Raw genomic sequence first — 14,655 nt, 5'->3', positions numbered from 1 at the left:
GAGGGCATAACTAAATGCTCCTCAGTGCTGGATACGTTCTAGAGTTTCATTTGCATTGGGCTGGGTACTCCAAACAGAAGAGTCCAGGATTCTCAAATGGGACTTTTGCAGCCAGTTTACTAGCAGCAAAAGAGGAACTGGACATATTTGATCATTTCAGAAGAGAATGTGATGCCAGGGCAGCATAAGTAAACGTCATCTTGCCGGGGAGACTACAAATACTTTAAGGACATCCTAAAATCCTCCCTTGAATTAACCTTGTTAAATTAGTCTCAATATGTAGTAAATAGAGGCTTTGAGCTGAAACAACTGAAAGGAAATCTATCATGAGTCATGAGATGACCATAGCTTTTGTGGTGAAGTATACCTTCAGGAGAGAGAACAACTTCAAAGAGAATAGTCACCACCTTTCAGTTACTTAAATTTGCTTGGCTGACTTGTAACTGCCTTTGTTCCTCCAATATCTGTTCTCACATGAATGTTCACATAGACTGTGAGAGTACATCACAGTGGAGAAATTCTTGTTGGCCACAACAAAAGACCAACAATACAGGTTTGGTGTGAGACAGAGTGCTGGCAGAGCACTCTGTCTTCTACAGTAGAGGCTAGAGCTACTCTAGTCATTGTGGCAGATATCTAGTCTCTTTTAGGCCTGCCTGCCATATTCTTCAGTATGCAAGCGCTCTTATGTCTTAATCAACTCTGGAGAGTGGAACAATTTAGGTATTGCTGGTAGAGGCTTGAAGACAGCTGTCGCTGAGAAGCCAGCAAAAACTTCAAGATTGCCATTGCAGAGGGTTGATCCTAGGCTCGTTATTCCAAGACCTGTGCTTGTAAGCACCAATTGCCATGAATGTTTTCTTCATCTCAAAAGGATTACAGTGCCTCTGGTGTTTTCTCCTCTGCAGCATCTCAGGTGCAGACATCTGTGATTTCCACAGGTTTGCTGCCAGCACCAGTCATCTCTCCTCAGGCAAGATAGCTCAGCACTAAATATCTCATCACTGAAGCTATTCAGGAAGTTGGCCGAGCTTAAGAGTTAGTTCAGTGCTAAAGTCTCTGCTACTAAACTTCATAAAAGATACAATCTTCTGGTAGTTGCCAGCTTCAATTCCACTTGAAACAGCATGAGGTGGAATTGGCATTCTGTACAGATTCAGGCCTTCAGTAAATGATTTTGTCTCTTCATCTATCTGTCTGAAAAGAAGCAAGAGTGCTCTTCCACTCACTTCTCATCACAGAGCTCATAGAAGCAGTCAAGTAGGCAATACATTAAGACATTTCTAGAAGGTCTGAAAGGGGATGTTTTCCTCACAGAACTGGATCATCTATTCTCAAACTCCATGTCCTGTATTTCTCAGGAGCCCTATTGGATTTGGATGTCCACATCTCACTGGATTGTGAATTTCTTTTAAAGGAAGTCCTTTTAAATGATCCTGTTGTTCCGAGGTCTCTCTCAGAGGAATTGTAGTACACAGTCGCCTTCGGTTTCTTTGTTTTTTCAGTGTCAGTCACTAGAAGACAAGGAGTACTTCAGGAAGACCACTTTTAACAATACTGCCCCTCAAAATGTGAAGGGCCGTTATCATCAATAGATCAGATACTTTCCACCCTTCCTTTGCCTCCTGTGGTATGGTTTAAGAATTTATCAAGGAAGCTGCAAAGATAATTAATCATCATAGATAGATAACTTGGGAGAGGTATCACAACTTTTTTTATACTATACGCACAGCAACATTAGAAAAAAGTCTTAACATCCTTCAGTAGAGTGTACTGTAAGCATATCAAAGTCATTGGACACATCCTACAACAGTCCCACCATCCTCAGAGTCCTCAGAAAAAATGAATGGAAAGTGCTACTACGTCACAGCTAAAGAAGAAATGATCCATACAAGGGGGAAGCATGAAGGGTGTTAACAGCTCAGCTGATCCAGTGGCAAGTAGGACCAAAAGGAACAGTTCTTTTTGTCTTTCCTATGCGAACTCTGTGTTCCCACTTCCCCACTAGATGTTGGATCAAGTGATTATACTGCTGGAAGGTGAGATGATATATCCTGTTGATCCAAAAGGAAATTTTTCATCTAGTTTTCGTGTTGGCAGGGTTGAGTCACAGAACTTCACATACTTCAGGGCTGAGTCACAGGATGAGTCAATTGAACTTGTTCACCATGTAGTTGCATTTTCAATAGATCTGACATAAGACAGAGCAACAAGAACTCTTGACACAAGAATTCAGAGAAACGGAATTGTTTGGGCTATAGAATCTATTCAGAGGCTAATATCCAGAATGAGGTAGCCACTGATCAAGATCTCAAACTCTAAATCTAACTTTCTCCTGTGGGTGCTGTTAAAATGTTGAATTTGTAAAAGAAATGTTATTAATATTGTGTGCAAATAATATGGCTTGTAATTTAATAATATACACTATCTACTAAACTTAGTATACAACAGATTATTATTTAATCAATATTTTACACATTGTATGTAGGAAAGTTACTGCTGGTGTTCATGCAGGATGCATCACTTTTCTTTTTGGCCTGGCTACCCATCTAATTTTTGTATGTTTGCTTCATGATAGTCATGCATACACAGAACATATCACAGATCAGCTCAATTTTGAACCAGAATCTTAAGCTTGTTTGTTTACAGATGCATCCATTAATATTTACCAGACCTGTATTTTGAATGGAAATAATCCTGAGGCTATTCGGATGCAACCGTCCAGCATACAGTTTCTTTTGGTGGTGCTAGTTACTCACAAATAAGAACATAAATTCATTACAAGGAAAGACTCATTACTTTTGTTAGTCCTCACTTCAAAAGCTGAAGGCTTGTCTTTGAATGTGCTGTACTTGTTCTGTGATCTTCTGAATCAAATGTTAGATTGCTGAAAATGAAATAAAGCAATCTTCTATCTCCAGTCAACAAGAAATGAAATGAAGTCGGATGGCCCAACCTGTAAATATTTCTACACCTGTCCTTTGAATAAAAGAAAACCAAAGCAATACCCATACTTCCTTCTGCTTAGCTTGTCATGTGTTTTTAAGGCTACAGTGCTTGTCCTCATGTACTATGTTACAGCATTTGGAAAGCTTTTTTTTACACATACTCTGAAGATTTAGCAGCAGAAACATAGTTTCTCTTTTATATACAAGAATGAAGATAAAAAGGAAGGTGGATATTTCCCATAGATAAGTATGCCATTCTACTTATTCACCACATTAGAAACAATTCATGATGTGAAATGCCTATAAAAAACAGAAAATCCTCCTTCATTTTGATGTTCTTTTTCCCCTTTCAGTAGCAGAAAGCAAAGAGTGTTTAAAATATGGAAAGTATTAGATAGCAGTTGTTAACTCCACACAGTAGGCGTAGCATAGCCTTACTTTCTGCCAGACCACAAGCTGAACTCCGGGAACCTTGTTTGTTCTCCGAGCTGATCTCAAGCAACTTTGCTCATGCTCTGAACTGGGAGTGAGAATTGTGCAGGAAGCAGCATCTTACTCAAATGACACTGCAAATAGCTTCAATTGTATTTCTAGGGAAGTATTCTCATCAGCCACATAAGAGCAGCTGTTAAAACATAGCAGGATTTTGCCCTCACAAATTGTCCTTTTCCAAATGATGCCAGTGATGGTCAATACAGTGGAAGCAATAACAGAAGTGAAAGCTCTCTTTCTTCCTGTAGTTTGTTTGATTAGCAATCTGAAAAGGGCAGGGTGTGCTCTTTCCCATCAGTGTCACATCACACTTCACAACTGGAAGGGGATACCCTCATATTCAAGTAAATAAGTTCTTTCTTTGTGTACTCCAGAGGGTGTCTCCTTTTTGTTTTCTTGTTTTTTCTCCCAAAATACTTTCTCTGAAGCTCTCTCAGTGATGACTCTGATGGGTAGTATGTATGCTATTTTATTTGTTCCCTGTTGCGTCCTACTGAATTATCCGTTGATGTAGTTATCTGTGCCCCTACAGGATATTGCAGAATGTGCCCCAGCATACCAAGGGGAAGAAAGGACTTAGTCAGTCTTTTTCTTCTTCTTCCCTCTGCTAGGAGTTCTGTACTTTTCCTAAGATCCCTGTGATTCCTTGCTTCTTCGGTGATGAAGCCATCAACAAGACAAGGAAATGACCAAAGACACTGGTAATGATGATGAAGGTTCTCCCTATGTCTTTTAAGACATTCAATGAAGAGAGTTAAATACTAGAACATAGTAAGGGCAGGTATCAGTACAAGCAAGGAATTTAGGGCTTATTTTGAAAGTTGTGTTAGAGATGTTTGCTTTAGATTTTAGAGAGAAGTAGAAAAAATACATGATAATGTGAAAGTGGGAGCATATTTTGACAGTGTTAGGAAAAATACTAATGGTAAAAGGAAGGACTGAACCATGCAGATGCTGGATAAGAGAAAAGGAATGTTCAATAGAGACACAGAAGGATATTGAAATATCTATAGTGATAGGCACAGCAATTACAACGTAGGGGAAAAAGTGGTAGTGGGGACCATAAAGGATTGCATGACATAGGAAAATAAGAGGAAAAAGAAATAACATTGTAAGAATGGAGCATGATTTCTAATAAGATAGACATGAAAGAAGAGAAAAATAAATGGAATGTACAGTAGATTAAACACAGAATTTTTGTCACAACATTTTATGTCAAAATAATATAATGAACAACTCAAATATAATACTTCTTACAAAAAAAATTAATGTGGCAAGCTGAACTGGAATGCGTGGATACATGTACAGACAATAAGAGCAGTGGCAGTAATTGTAAGAGATCTGGAGCAGCTGCTCTACATTGCCCAGTTTTAATTTCTTTCCTAAACAAATTCTTCAACCTGCATGGTAATCGTATTTCTCTTTTATAAAGTTACACTTACAGTCAAACCAAATGCAGACTCACAGTGTGGCCTTCTTATCCAGAGCTCCATTACAAACACTTTGATAGAAGGTCCTTTCAGAGCTTACACTATTGATTAGAAAACTCAAAGCAGAGAAAGGGTACAAAACACAAGCAGAAGGTGGTAATAGCTGACATATGTCACTCTGTACATACACTTTATGTCATGCTGTAGTGTCTTTTTCAGGAAGAAGAAGATTAGGGCATTTGATTCATTCCAGGCTGGTTCTATACTCACAGCCGTAATTTGGTTTGCATCAGTCAAGTGTCTACCTGCATGGAGAACCTATCTTTTGGCTAGGCTTTTAAACCGAAGGTATTAGTCAAGACCTATAAATCTTAAATGCCTAAAGTGTTACACTTTGTAAATCAAATTACTGGTTATGAAACATTCCCACTGGCTGTCACAAAACAGCATACCAGGGCATTAAAATTACTCTTTACTGTAGTATAAAAGTTCAGTTCATTGTTGCAGTCTCTCTAACATAGCATTTTGTCTTGCTGCTCTGATAGTTACTCCATGTCTGCTGCAATCAGAAATGCAAATCAAAATGTTTGTAAGAAATTATCTTGCTACATCAGGTTTAGGAAGTCTCAGCTGTGATATAAGCCTCAAAGTTACCCTGTGCTGTATAGGAGTGGCCTCTGCATGAATGGGCAACGGGGAGCTCACTGCTTTAATAGCTGAGCACTTAGAATATGGAAAACTGCATATGCCTTCTGTTTTTCTAAATTTTGAAGGAAATCCATTGTAGCAAGTAGGAAAGGGGCCAGGCTTTTGATGGTCACTGCACAAGATACTGACTCACAAGTTACTTTATTAATAAGTAGATCAAGCCTAGTGTAGTGGCAAAGCAGCCTATTAATGCTGGTGCCAGCTATTGCTCCCATAAAGGATAAATCAGAATCAGCACTAGTAAAAGGGAAAGGAAAACTATGTTATTGTGTGATTTACTTTTGATCTTAATACTTAAAGGGAACATTTTTTAATTTCATTCAGTGAAATTTTCAGTTCCATTGAAGTCAATGACAAGACTCCCTTGAAATCCTTATAGTTTCCTCTGCCATAATTCTCAGAGCTGCCTTCCTTAGTTTTGCTTTGTGTGTTTTTAATTTTCGTTCAATGTGATATCTCTGTAAGTATGAAATGTGCAAATATTTCATGTATTTCTCTTTAAAATCTTAAATCCATTTCCAGTAATTCACAGAAACTGTTTTCTCTGTTCTGTGGCTGCTGGTGAGCAAGAAGAAAAACTAGGGCAATCATTTCCTGGGCAGATCTGCCTTCGGCTGTAGGATTCTGAGACTGTGGTTTTCTTATCTTCAGTTCTCACCCAAACCTTCAAGACTCCTTCTCTATTTCTACATTAAAAGTAAAGATACAGTCTTTAAGATAAATTTAGGTTATATTTAAATTCAGATTAACATTTAGGTGTCAATTTTAGGTTGCTTCAGTATCTTTGTTAGTCTTTCCTAGAAAGTGAAGGATTCAGCATTTGCAGATCTGGTGCAAGTTTATGAAATTTCATATTTTGTTAGTAGTTCCTCTCATCTTGTATTTTTGTAGCTGCTTCATTCCACAGCTGTAATATTCATAGGTAAGTACCCATCAGTCTTAAAGCTTTATTATGGTTACATTCTTGGATTGGGAAGAGGTGATGGTGTTAGGCATCTTCCATTGTATTTTCAGTGATGGACTGAGTAAGAAAAGAAGCTGTTCAAATGAAAGTCCATTCTCAAATAAATTATTACAAGCAAAAGTAAAATTATGGCATATATTGGCATACATTAACATACATTTACATATTTTAAAGATTGGTTTGTCTGAAAGTTTTCACTGATTTGCATCCTCTCTATGATACGACATACTCACAGGTCTGTCCACTGTCAACCCAAAGGATTTCACTTGAGAGAAGCTGTTAAAATGGTCTATTGCCAGCAGAAGTAGCCTTGCTGCTACTCTAAAATTAGACTGTAGCCTAAGTTCTTTCTTTCTTTCTTTCTTTTTTTTTAACTTCAGAGGTATCCTGATATGAAATACCATCTGTGTCTTTGTCAAGTCTTTTAACGCATTTCTTTTGTAAACTCTAAGGTACAGACAGGAACTGTTAGTTTGCTTATGACTTTGCAACTGTTCGAGGTATTCTGTCTTTCAGAGGCCGCTTCCAGTGAAGCTTTTCCATAAAACGTTACTTGAATGATAAAAGCAGTAATTATAGTATTTAAAAAGTGACAGTCTGTGCATTTTTAGTGAAAACATGCAAAATTATGGCTCAGAGTTTATTATTTTATAATAAGCTCTAATCATATTATTGTTTGCAAAAACAGGGTGGTGTTTGTACTTGCAGCAATATGAAAACTAAAATATTCTCACATAATAGCCTTGTTGGAGTAAGACAAAAATGACCCCAGGAAACCATCTAGCCTGGGGCAAACTTCAGCATTGTGCATTTGAGTAACAGCAACGCTGAAGGAGGGTATGTTCAGTTGCAGGCTGAGGCATGTCAAGATATGTTTGGAATTCAGAGTTATCTTTTCAGTGATACGCAGTGTGTACTTTAAGGCAGAAGCATGTTCATCGCGGTCAATTTGAGAATTGCTATAATTTTCTTTTCCTACACTGATCCATGCTTGGTAAATTGCCTTACAGTATGAAAATAATAGAACACAATGGCTTTGTCGCTTAGGGAAGACTTTCGGTCTCTGAAAGACGTGACTGACTGGCACTGAATAAATCCCATGTTGTTGTTAAAAGAACAGAAGGCCGAAAAAAATGACTTGCCTGTCCTCACAGCATCAGCTGAATTCTCTTTTTTTGTTGTTAAATTTGATTCATGCAATAATGCTAGTCAGTGCATATCTGAGAAACAATTACATGTTTGGAGGATATTTTTGTAGGCTGCTCTGTAGAGTGTACTCTTTCTCTCCCAAGCCCTTTCTCTATCATCTTTTCCAGGGCCATTAAAATTCAACTGCATACTCACGAGCAAAGTCTCTGTTGCCCTGTCTATTGTCAAAGAGGAGCTGTTTGGCCAGGAACAACTTAAGTATTTTTTTTTTGCTAAAAGGAGGAATCATGAAATCTTATACAGCAAAAAAATGGTCGGTGCTAGCATGAATACAGGTGATCTAAGATGACTTGGGTAGACAGATAGTCTAGAGAGGTTTTAATGTCTAGTACAATATAGGCGCCCAAATAAGGTACAATGAAGTGAACTGTGCCAAAGCTCCTGTTGTTTCTATGCAACTATAAAGGATAGTTGTAATATAACCAAAGACAGCGCAGTCTGAGTAGATGATTACCCTATGTTCACTCTATATAAATAAAACACTTGTTATTATATGCATTACTGAAATGTCCTCTTCTTTGAATACTGGTAAAATACGTAAAGAAAAATAGCTGTTGAAAGGTTAAAGAACTTCTTTTTCCCCGCTGTGGCCTGGTGAAATGCCCAAAGAAACTTTTTTTCTCAACAGAGGACTCAAAGGAAAGACTACAGGTTGAGAAATTCTTAAATATTAGGAAAGTTCTGTCACATCACCTAGTCCTTTGGACTGCTGTTGAAACATTTTTCTCCACAGGAAGTTTTCCAGTGGTTTGTCTTATTTGCTTTTAAAAATCCAAAACAATTTTTTTTTGCCATTTCCTGTGGGAAAATGGTATTGTAGGAGTCTGAAGACCATATATATAATTTAATTCAATTATATATCAGAAATTTATCATCCAGATAAAATTCAAGCAGAAAAAATTATTTTTATTCATCTGTGTTCAGACAATTTCTGGCTTTGTGCTGATGTATTCTTTTTAATAGTGTAAATTTTATGCATCAGTGCACAGCAGCTGCCTGTATTACTGTGTTCTACTGGAGACTTGCTAGGTGACAGATTTATATAGCACAGTCATAATTTACAGTTGTTAATATGAAGATGTTTTATCAATTACATAAGCAAAAATACCCTACAGAATTTATATCTTTTAGTTATTAAAAAGCAGTGACTAGCTTAAATTAGTTATTGGAAATAAAGAATTCAGTGACAGAAATTAATCACTGTCACATCCTTGCGCATGTCTCACAGATGCTAGGCCATGTAGAACATTTGTTTGGAAAAGGAAAAGTGTTATTATGAAGCCCTTAATAGAAACAGACAATCATACAAATCTTAATTTGAGAGGGTTTTTTTGTAGTCATAAATCATAATGGTGCTGAGCTCTGATGGGGGAAAAACATCTTCATAGCTCTATGACCTTGGCACAGAGGACCACATTCTGGGGGGGATATGCCCTCATCAAACATTTTTGTTTGTCCATTTCAAAGACAGTGGACATTTTTGCCAAAATACAAAGTGAACGATGTGAGTTGTAATCTCCTGATAAAATCATGTTGAATTTATCTTTACATTTTGCATCAATTAAATGTGTATTTCCCCAATGTGTTTGTTAAGATTATCTCTCTCTATCAATAGATAAATCATGCTCATTTGCAATGTCACTATAGCCAGCACAAATTAAAGGTCGATATATGTTTAACATAGATACAAAGACCAATGTGCTGCCAACTCTTTGATTATTAGGGTCATGAGTTCTTGGACTGAACAGAATGAAGTAAAACCAAAAAAAAAGAAAAGAAAAGCAAAATGAAAATGTAAAATATGGACCTTAGGCTGTATGAACTTAACTTGGGTATGTGATAGAAACTAAGAGGTTTGCAAGCGTCTGAGCAACCCGTCTGAGCAGTATTGTGCTGCGGAGGTGCTAGCTGAGCTTGAGAAGCACATAGGCATGCTTGCATGGCAACAGAGCCAACCTAATAAGCCTGCCTTTGAACTTGCAAGGAGGCTGATCTGCCGTTCAGGCAATCTGCCCGTAGCAGTCAAGAGAGGATTTACTTGTGTGGATGTATGCATGTAAAACATAGTGATCACATTTTTGTTCCCACTGAAGGAAAAAAGATAGCTGAATACTGAGCAAATTAAGGACTGAAATGGTGAAGATATCTAAGTCTGATTTCAGCCTAAGAGGAATTTAGTATGAATTTAAACTAATGAAGAACCAGATCGCAAATTAAGGTAGAAAAATTATAGATACTTGTGTAGTATGCTTTGCTGCTTATTTACAAAAGCTATTGCTGTCTGACCTGTTATGTTAATGGTAGGTAATTAGCAAGTTCAAAAAGATGAGGGAGATACTCTGTTGAATTATATAATTGAAATAACTGCCATTGACCTACGAGGCCCATTTATCTCCTCAGTCTTATCCCCGAGATGCACTGAGATTGATGCACCATTGCTCATATAGTGTGCATATGTTTAGAAAAAGATGATCTTCCTGCCAAAGAGCTTCAGAATGACTCCATCCCTTATTTCCTATATGGGGTGATGACACGGGGACAGGAAAGGCAAACTGATAGGCTGGGGAATTGAACTGCCAAGCCCAGCTCCCATACCTGAAGGAAATCTAGAATCATTCAGCTGCCTGAGCTGGTTATATTTTGAGGTAACGGTGACGAATGTGAAAGTAAGATTTGATCTATATCTTCTGAAATGGAAATAAAAATTTGCAGTACTGTAGCAATGAAGGGAACAGTGGAAGGTTAGTGACATCGTTCTTTGGTAAATGTTTATCTTCTATCAATACATAAACTTCTACTGTATCCACCTTATATCATCTTTACTGTGCCTGTCTGCTGACCCTCTCTCTTTGTGTAATGGGATGCACTTTCTACAGGTTTTCTCACACAATGGGTTTTGGAGTAATGATTTTGAGTAATTTTTGTGTGTGACAGGTTTTCTGCTGTAAAACGAACAAGCCCTGTAATAAGCAGCTCAGCAGTATCACATAATTTTTTTTCAGGTCACCTTTAAAGTCAGACGTGGTATTCCTACTGTGCTACATGCCCCCAACAAACTGCCTCCTTAGCAGGAGCTCTGCTGTTTTATTGGTAGCACAAGTAACTACAGATAAAACCTCTGATTTGGATAAGTCCCCCATTACCTCTCAACTATCAGAGGATCAAAAAATGAACTGTGAAAACAAGAGTTACCATGAATCTTCCTTTCAGAACCTGAGTTTTGAAATAAAAATATCTTGTTATAAATTAGTAGATGAATGAAATATATCTCATTAATATACACTAGCTGTGAGAGATAGCAGATTTTGCACTAATTAAGGAAATATGGTAAGTTAGAGCTCAGCTTTGCTCTTTTACTAATGAGCTATATGGTGTGGACAGTTAGTCATTTAAATTGCTGTGTGGTATGTATTTCAGATGACATCTGCAACTGTAGATCCATAGAATAGAAGGATAATGATTTTGTTTGAGGCAATGCATTATGCAGCTTATCTGTACACAAGATCACACTGTGATCTCGGAATATTTTTCTGTTTACTCACAATAAAGATTGCAATCTCAATGTTTTAGTGCACCCTCTGAAAGGAGAATCTTGAAGAGATACCAACTTGATTGTATACATCAGCTAAATGTCAAAGCTTTTACCACTTTGTTATAGTGAATCTGTGCTTTGGGATGTAGTTCAGTCACACACTTTCTCATGAAATCTCACTGCCCAAAGCATACAGAACGTGTCCCATATGCCACAGGACAGAGTGTAAGAGCAAAAGAAGTGGTGAATGAAAGACAGTCATGGTGGCCTGTGGCTGGCCAGGCAGAGGACAAGAGCAGCTATCTAGCCACAGGGCACTGAAAATAGCTACATAGCTACAGGCTGTGTGTGGCCAGTGGGGTACATCATCTGGCTGCCTGCTTTTCCCTTGGCGATAAAGGGAGGTGGCCATTTGGGCAACACAATTTGTTCTAACAACTGAACTCCTTCACCTGCTCTTTCCCCAGTGGGAGAAAATCCTGTCTCATTTTTATTGATCAGGTGCTCTGGTGAAGCAGAGCAGGTTGGAGCTGTTACTTTGTTTATTTTTAATGGTAAAATATTCAATTATAAAAGGGATATGAAATGCTGGGGGTTTTTAAAGTCTCATTTCAAAAATGTATTAGCTCAATGTATGAGCTCAAAAATGTATGAGGTCAAAAAAGAATCTCTTTTGGAAACAAGAGGACCAAACTATGACACGGACACTGACATTGCAATCATATTACTGTTTCACAAAAACAATAACTTTGATGTTTTGGGGTCCATGAAGTGTCAAAATTAAAATGGGTTTTGTGTTCTCAGAAAACTTTTAAGAATCTTTCCAACTGTGTATGTAAAACTGAAATTGCCTTGTGTCTCCAAGGAAGAGGGCAGAGAAGGTGGCTTTCATTATGCACCGATCCAATAGCCTTTTCCCCCAAGATCAGTTCCATAAGTTTTTTTTTATGGTGAAGCACATTTATTATTATCTGATTACAGGTAAGGAGCAAATGGATAGCATATGATAACCAGAACCTACATCTAGACTGTTTTCTGCTGAAGCAGAAAATTATCAAATGTATATCCAATTCACAGTGTGTCTGTGTTATCTCATCCTGGAACTCAACACATACTGCAAACAAAAGACATCCAAACCAGTTTAAAATTGCCTCTCTCTTCCTCGAAAACATACATTCCAAATTTTCAGGAGTTTTGTCTCCGATTATAAAGATGTTTTTGATTCACAATAATGTACAAATGTTACAGAAGCGAGGTACAGGCTGCCTGAAAGTGACTTACCATTTTTACAGATGAAAGGCAGATTGCTAATTGTTTGTACGTGTTATTTACTTTAATAACTTCTTGACCGGGTAATGATATTTAACTTATTATGGTGGTTTGCGTATTACATCATGGCCCAATGCATTTAGACTTACTACCAGATCATTACAACAAGTTTCCATAATTTATAGAAGTGATTATGCTGTGTAGTGTAGGAACTGACCAAGTAAATTACTGAAAATGGCATTTTTCCTCATGCCCCCTGCTATTGGCACATTTCTATAATATGACTATTAGAAAATTGTGTCCAGAATTACCATTCAGACAAGGCAGAACACTGTAACAGGCATCTTCTTTTCCGTCTGCTTTGATGTGAGGTACATGTAATGATTCAATCATGTAAGCTTTGTGTACCTGTAACAGTGATTGTACTGATAACTTCTGATGTAGAGACTGGAGTTTTATTTTTTACTTTTAAGATGCTTGATGACTTCATTACTTTTTTTACAGGTACCTACTCTGTACAGATTTCACAACTTTAATTCTACAACCCATGTCTCCTTAGGGCATTTGCCTCAGGGAGGACTGTAACTGTCAAGTTTCCTGGTTTAAATTAACTTATTTAGTGTAGCAGTATGAGACTGAGTAAAGAAATCCATACCTGACTGTATGAAAAACTTCTTTCTCATTGGAAGATCTGAACCTTTGCATTGATTTTGGACTAGCTGTAGAAAAGTCTGAAGCACCAGTCCAGGTCTTGGGAGCAGTCCTACTTGCAAGCTATACTGGAAGTGCTCCAAAGCTGGCTTCTGAAGGAGTAAATCAGGGATACAACATGTAATCCCATATCTAGTTCTCAGCTTTTACAATTTAAGTCTTAGATGGCTGTCACGCAGCAATGAGCTACAAAAGTGTAACAACTGCTTGGTACTGCTGGACAGCTGCAGCAACAAAGTATGTGAGTGCTAGTCAGCCAGTACAAAGTTAAGTGGGTTTATTTTTTACTGTCATGGAAAAGTGGCTTGGGCTAAGCTGCCGAATTTTGCACTAAGTGGTTGAACAATGCAGGTCAATGAAGTAACCTTAAACAACATGGCAGTAACATAGAGCCGTGGGACAGAAGCATCTTAATTTACCGCAGATGCTTTCTAGGCAAAATGTACATCTAATCCCTAAAATCTATTTTCATTTAATGAAGACATGGATGATAGCCTTTGAGTAGCAGTTCATACAGTTTGGTATAGTTTAGCTCAGAATGTTTTAAAAATAGGATCTTTGCATATTAGCTCAATTTTTAATTTCCATTTTTAAAGGAATGTTAGTTTTTGAAATTGCATTGTTTGTATCTTTGCCCATGCTATTAAGTTAGTGTACATCCATACTTCCAGAATAGATATAGCCAGTCTAGAATGAGGATTTTAAGCACTCTGAAAAGTGTTTTCCTTGACAGCTTATGTATAGTGTTTTTTTTGTAGGCAAGAGTGAAGTGATGCATTGATTAGAAGGGTTTGTTTAAAAGTACAACAGAAGATGAAAACAGTAAAGAAGAAATTGGGAGGACTTATTTAAAACAGAAACCTAGTTTTAAGAGTTTTTCTGACCACACCAGTATAAGGAGTTACCGACTTCTAACATATTCACAGGGTAACTAATGAGTGGTTCTTCTTTGTCAGTGGTTCTTTTTATTAAAAAAGAAAAAAAAGCAAGGCAAAAAGGAAGAAGATCCACTAAGATAGTGGATGTGACCCATCCTCAAGGTTCTCAATAAACCATCCACAATCACAAGTTTGAGTCGGGAGTTATATCAAATAAGTGTCAGACAGAAAACATAGTACTTTCCTTAAAGGTCAAGGAGACATGATTCTCAACAGAAGCACTCAGGAATATGGAAAAATAATATCCTGTTGTAATGAGAATGTGTCAGGTGGGTAAACTTCCATTTTGTTTCAAGGGCTCAGCTCTGTCTTGCAAGCTTCCCTTTGCAGAGTAATCGTCTGTCTGTTGTGTTAGACTGCAGGAATGATTTTGTAGCAGGCGCTTGACAGCTAATGGAGTGGCAGTCTCAAAGTTATCACTGTGCATTAAAGGTCCTCATCTGAAAGACATTCC

General features: G+C 37.6%; 1 protein-coding gene across 3 annotated transcripts in view; it reads left to right on the top strand.

Moving 5' to 3' along the window:
* LOC112983271 (SAM and SH3 domain-containing protein 1) overlaps window positions 1-14,655 on the top strand; it is a 565,928-nt gene that overhangs the window by 148,927 nt on the left and 402,346 nt on the right. The gene's annotated exons all lie outside the window — the stretch shown is intronic.

Source organism: Dromaius novaehollandiae, chromosome 3 (assembly GCF_036370855.1).
Source record: "Dromaius novaehollandiae isolate bDroNov1 chromosome 3, bDroNov1.hap1, whole genome shotgun sequence".
Taxonomy (NCBI): Eukaryota; Metazoa; Chordata; class Aves; order Casuariiformes; family Dromaiidae; genus Dromaius; species Dromaius novaehollandiae.
This window is presented reverse-complemented; position numbering and strand designations above follow the sequence as displayed.